The sequence below is a fragment of the Onthophagus taurus genome, chromosome 7, assembly GCF_036711975.1.
Source record: "Onthophagus taurus isolate NC chromosome 7, IU_Otau_3.0, whole genome shotgun sequence".
Taxonomy (NCBI): Eukaryota; Metazoa; Arthropoda; class Insecta; order Coleoptera; family Scarabaeidae; genus Onthophagus; species Onthophagus taurus.
In genome coordinates this window covers 21759397-21765838 of record NC_091972.1, presented here as the reverse complement: position 1 = coordinate 21765838, position 6442 = coordinate 21759397, and the positions used below count along the sequence as shown (strand labels likewise).

The window sequence follows — 6442 nt, the reverse complement described above, 5'->3', positions numbered from 1 at the left end:
AGTTGTAGTTAAAGCAAGTCAAAGCAACCAATTAACACTCCCTTTAAGAGATGTGATATCTTCTTAATCCTCATCAACATATTGATGCTAAGAAAATTATTTAACCTTCAAATTTGTTGCAATTGATTAGCTCAATTAAATATAGTTCTAAAAGTTGTAGGAATGTCTCGGTTACATTTCCTATCTTTTTGTCTTTTTTATCTCGGATATTATGGGATATTGACTTGTTTTCTTTGATGTCTGGTATAGATGAAACAAAGAAAAATCCTCCAATTATCCAACTGGTCTTCTTTGTGATACTCACAACTCTAGTGCGGAATGAAAAGATTTTTAATACCAACAGTGGAATAAAATCTGGATTAATAGCTTCGTTAGATTGTAGAAACGTTTAGATCATCTTGTAGACATTTTGCACCTGCAATGATGTACTGTTTAGACATATTTTAACATACATATAAATTATATAAATATAAATTTATATATATTTTGTAATAAGGTGTATATAATGTTCAGAAGCTGACTTTGAATTAAATTATGACCAATATGCCGGCATAAAAGAATGACAATCTATAGAGATTGTCTTTAATAAGTGATAGAATGGCCAAAATGATCCTCTAACTACTTCTTCGCTTTCTGGAATATATACATATATGTTATATCACACACACAAAGCAATGTACCTAATACAACGATAACAATGGAGAACAGCATTGGAATCACCACGAAGAACATGTTGAATCTGCTACCTCTAAATATTTTTATTAGGTAAAACAGAAGTACTGGTTGGACTACGACCAATATTTTCTATTTCAGGCTTGTACATATAAACTTCAACTACCATCCTCTGTCTCTATTGGATCTTACAGTAGGGTAACCGTAACAGAATGAACTGTTATTAACTTAGCGATTAATGCAATAAACGACCTTAAACAACTCGGTAGATACTCTAATGGATATATCATCAACCGGAAAGGAACTTATTAAAAGCAAGTACTACGAACGTTCACAACACTTGGAACTGTAATTCTTTGCTTAATAAATCCTTTATATCCCAGGTTCTTGGAAAATATCTTTTCTGAATTGCTGGATAATTTACATCGACTTATACCAGAAATATGAAAGATTGAATTGGTAACTTCACATTCTACACAAAATACCTGAACGTTCTGAACCTTTATCCGAACTCATGAGCCTAAACCTGTAGCAGTTTTTATGCAAAGTTTTACTCTCTAATAACCAGCTTGCAAATTCAATGATAGTGAACAAATCACTGCAAATTATAGACGTAATGCTTGAAAAGATTTACAAGAATTAAATGATATATCAATTTATTAATAATAACCACCTCGTGGCTTGTTTTTATGATCACTATTTGTCGTTGATATCGAAATATTTCGGAATTCTGCATGTATATTTAAATAACACTTATTCGATTAACACTTATTCATTTTAGATATAATTGCCTTTTAAATATAGGAGAGTTAGAAGTAAAATTTAAATTGCTTTTAATATAGAACTTTATTATTCAAGAAGGCACATATTTCAAGCGACAAATTTTTTTCATATGATTGTTTATTAGACCGACACACAGACGTTCCATTCGTCTCTGCAAAAACCTGAAGCACATTGGCAACGTAGAACTGGTACGAGCGTTTGAATTGGGCAACCTACTGTTCCACATACGGTATCACACACTGTTCCATTTGCATACACTTCATTCTGGTTTGTACAGCAAGTATCTGGACATCAAATTATTTGTTAAGTATAGCTACCAAATAGATTCTTAATTAACTTACCAGCTGAGCAGAGGTAAATGAAAGCGAAGATCGCAACTAAAGCTGCCAAGAATTTCATTGTACTGTATTAATTTGAATACGTATGATTCTCAAAAAGTGTTCACTTCTTATATACCATGTAGATAACGATTAGATTAGACTAACATGATGTGTAACACTATGATTAATGGATATATTTATTTTTGTCTAAATAAGAACCTTGTAAAATAATTGTCTTATTGTTTACTTTCAAATAATCACATATTTATTAGCTATTGTTAAAAATTATACAAAAAAACCTAGTATTTACACATCAATAAAATAATAAAAATGTAAGTTTTTCTTGATATAAAAGAGAGAATATTTCCTGAGGTTATCATACGTATTAAAACGTGCACCAGGTGATAATCTACCTATTTACAATGAAATTCTTAGCAGTATTTTTTGGTTTGATGGTTATTGCCGTGTTCTCTGCGAATGGTAAAAAGCATTTATTAATTCATTTATTATTTAATTTTTTATTAACACTTTTTTGTTAATTTCAGCGGATACTTGTGTATGCGAAGGGATAAATGAACATTGGGGCTCAGGAAGTGCCTGTGATACCACATGTGCAACGCTCGGTCTATCATGTCCCATTGTAAACATTCTACCTGTCGATAGATGCTATTGCGACAGTGGTTATGCAAGAAGTAGCAAAGGTGAATGCGTTCTCATAGCTGATTGCTATTAAGAATACAACGGAAAGTGTTTACCTTACTTTGAAAATAATATATAATAAACAATGAAATGCGCAAACGAAAAGATTTTTATTTTTTTCTCCTATACATAAATGTAAATTCTATTAACATTTTTTATTACATTATATATTTAGATGCATCTGGTGTAGTCTTCGACATTGCGGGAATTTAAAATCGGTGGAATTATAAATAATCCAGTAATATCGATTTTTCGAAAAGAACAACTACATATCACATAAATTAATAATATTTTATTTGTTAAACGTTTCGACATATTTAAACATTCTTCATGAAAGCATGTACAATGATCACTTGTGTACTGCGCTGTTAATTAATTATTGTAATTAAAGTTATTGAAATAATTTGTTTATTGTGATACATATCCGATGGCTGAACAAAACCAAAAGCAAGTAACTAATTTATTTGGTGACTAAATAAAACGTTTTTGTGTTCTTCGTTAGTGAAATTTTGACATACCTTTTACATTTTTTCCTTACTAGATAAGGATTCGTTTGTATAGCGAATCGGGCAACCAAGAACTGCTGTAGAATTATGCCTCGGAGTAGTTAGGATTAACGATACTCCGTTATTTTAAGGGAAGACGTCGAGGCTTAATTAGGGCGGAAAGTACTATATCACTTCATTAAGCCAAGGTCACTTTAAGACGAAACGCGGACACGTAAAGACCGATAGGAAAAGTAGGACTGGAACCAAGATACACAAGAAGAGGTAAAACCAATAACAGAAACAGAGATTGAGTGTTTTAGCAGAAAGCCTAGTTAACAGGAGGACATGGTCCACAGAATCAAAGGCTTTACTAAAATCAAGTAACACTAGCAAGGTAACACAACGGTTATCACACGCAGATCTAATATCATCGGTGATTTTAATCAGTGCTGTAGTAGTACCATGCCCTTCACGAAAACCAGACTGGAACTTGTTAATCAGATTAAACTCCTCAAGATATTTCTGAATCTGCAAATAAGCTAAACGTTCAATAGCTGTTAACAACGTAGATAGAATAGAAATGGGTCGAAACTCACCAAGATGGGACGGAGGTTTAATTTTTGGGATAGGAATAACATAGGCGATTCGCCAGATTGAGGAAAATATAAACTGATTAGTGATGCTCCGACACTAGTGGACTTGGAGTAAATTAAAGCATCCCGGACTTCAGCATCTGTAACCAAGCTGAATGAAAAGGAAACCAAAGCGATGGTAGATGTAAGGATTTCATTAATAGTATTCTGCCTAGCTATGTTACCAACTACTATAGGAGTATCCGCAAATATGTATATTATATGCCTATGCAATATTAAACAAGAACCGGGCCCCTGTAGGTGCAGGGCCCTGAGGCGCGCGCCTCAAGCGAATACTGGTTAATCCAGCCCTGACTGCAAGTGACTTCTTCTTAACAAAATAATTAAGCTGACGTCGCTTGCTACCCAAAGATTAAAGTAGTTAATATGGTAGCAATTTCTAATTCAAAACCTCCTACCCAACGCCATCATCATCTAACAAGAACAACATGATAATAAACATTACAACACTTCTAAACTTCAATGCCAATGGAATTAAACATGATAGACATCACTCCACACTAGACAATATTAAGGAATGATCGCAAAGCCAACAAAGCATCCAGTGTTAACGCATTGATTTTAGAAAGGTGTGTAAAGTAATCGAAATGGAACTAGAAAATATTGAACTTGCTTCCACAAAAGTAAAATTCAATTATAACAGGTATATCACCATCGCCGCGGTATACAAACAACTGAGCAAAGTCCTACTTAAAGAAGATATCGAACTTCTCACAAATCCACAGGAGACAATTGTAGTCATAGGAGATATCAACGCTAAACATGCTCACTGGAACTAAATGTTCATGTCGACGTACCTGAAAAACCTACATATTTTCCATTCACCATTACTGAAATGAGTTCGGATAATTTCTAAAAATCTTATGAGAAAATGTAATTAATCCTAATATCACCGAGAATAATATTAACTACCGAGTTGATGAAGAAACTTCTACTGGTTTTTGTGAATTTACTTGAACACCAAATTAACATATAAAGACGAGATCTAACGAGATCTTCTCTACCATCTCGAGCCTCCAAGGGAGTATGCACAAGGAGCCCACTGGGGCCTAAGTGCGCGTAGAAATTACGCACCCCTATACATACATACATACATACATATAAAGACTAAGCTTATTGACGCACATCAAAGGCTATTCGAACAGTACACTCATAAACAATAATGTACAAATATTTTATATAAATCTTTGCTTAGAGCAATCTTCACTGCGTATGTGATGTGATGTCTACGGCAACACATTCAAAACCAATCTAACAAAATTACAACCATGTCAAAATGAAGTATTTTGCACTACACAGTAAAAAATAATTACATGGTCCAGTACTAGTAATTTATTGCCATGGATATTCATGTAAAATGTTACACGTATGTAATAGCAACATAAATACATATCTAAACAAGCGCATTTTCCATTTCTATGTTTGTACTTTTCGTCTCTGATTGATGTAATTTTATTTCTTAACCCAGATAATGTACAAGTGTTAACACTTAAAAATGACTATATTTATATGTAAAACTACTTATGCTATGAATATTGTAGTTCGTCTGCTATGTAATAATTCATTATTCAACCCTGTACATTTACATAATTTTAAGCTTAAGTAAATGTAAAAATAGTTTTATGTCCAAATTATGAAAGCCAATAGTTTTTCCACCATTGTTATAATGTTTTACAATACAAAAACATTAAAAGAATAGTGGAAAAAGTGTAATCTTTTACAATTTTGACAAACGGCAAACTTGGAACACAAAAACTTTGTGTACAACCTGTATACGTACTAAAGGGCACAAAACAACCAAACACTAAATGGACAGATTAAAGTGGTTTATTATTATTATTATTATAAGAGATCGCGTATAACGTTCGACGATTCATACGTTATTAGACTGTACTTGGCACGATGATGTCAACGCGTTGTGCGTAGTTGCAACGCTATTCGGCCGACTGAACGCAGAAAGTGGTGGTGGGGCCATCCCGTATTTTACACGTTCGTAATAGTAATTTTTAACAATATTACATGATTTCCCAATTTATTCGAGTTTTCGGGGTAAGCGAGACAGACAATGAGAACACCGAACAAGTTGTATTAGATATTATTAATAAGAAAATGAACCTCGCATTGTTACCGGATTCTATCGATCGTTGTCATCGAGTTGGACCGAAGCGAAATGGAAAGAACCGACCTATTATTATGAAATTTATAAGTCACAAGACCAAATATCGCGTATTTTATCATAAGAAACTGTTAAGAGGAACTCAGTTTATAATTCGAGAAGACCTTACGCACCACCGGATTTGCGAATTGAGAAAACTGGAGGAAGAATATGGTAAAAGAAGAGTGTGGAGCCGTGATTGCTGCCTAGTATTGCTGAATTTCGTGAGTACATTACTGATAATAATTTTGATCTGGTATTGGTTACGGAGACCTGTTTGGCGGATGAACATACGGAAGCGGTGTGTTCTATCGAAAATTATACATTCATACATCGCCGAAGGTCTGGTAAGCGAGGTGGTGGTGTAGGCATTTATATTAAGAACTTATATAGACCCAGCAAGGTTAACATAAAAACATATGATCATTTAGAACAGCTATGGATCGCTGTAACTATTAACAAAGTTAAATATATTTTTGGTGTAATGTACAGGCCCCCGACCGGAAGTCTGCCATTATTCTTTGAGTCTCTCGAGGAATCCTTAAGTTTAGCTATACCACAATGTAATGAACTATTTATTGCCGGTGATATAAATATTGATTTGTTGCACCCTGAAAGTACATATTCACGCATTTTCCTTGATTTGCTGGAGTCGTTTGGTCTGGTTCAACT

The 6442-nt window shown here is 33.7% G+C and overlaps 1 long non-coding RNA gene across 1 annotated transcript; it reads right to left on the bottom strand.

Moving 5' to 3' along the window:
- Positions 1 to 1503: 1503 nt before the first annotated feature.
- LOC111415943 (uncharacterized) lies at positions 1504 to 1850 on the bottom strand. The gene is made up of 2 exons (XR_002706460.2): positions 1797 to 1850; positions 1504 to 1739 (listed from the first exon to the last, which is right to left on the bottom strand). It is a non-coding gene; the product is annotated as an uncharacterized lncRNA (long non-coding RNA).
- Between the last annotated feature and the right edge of the window lie 4592 nt (positions 1851 to 6442).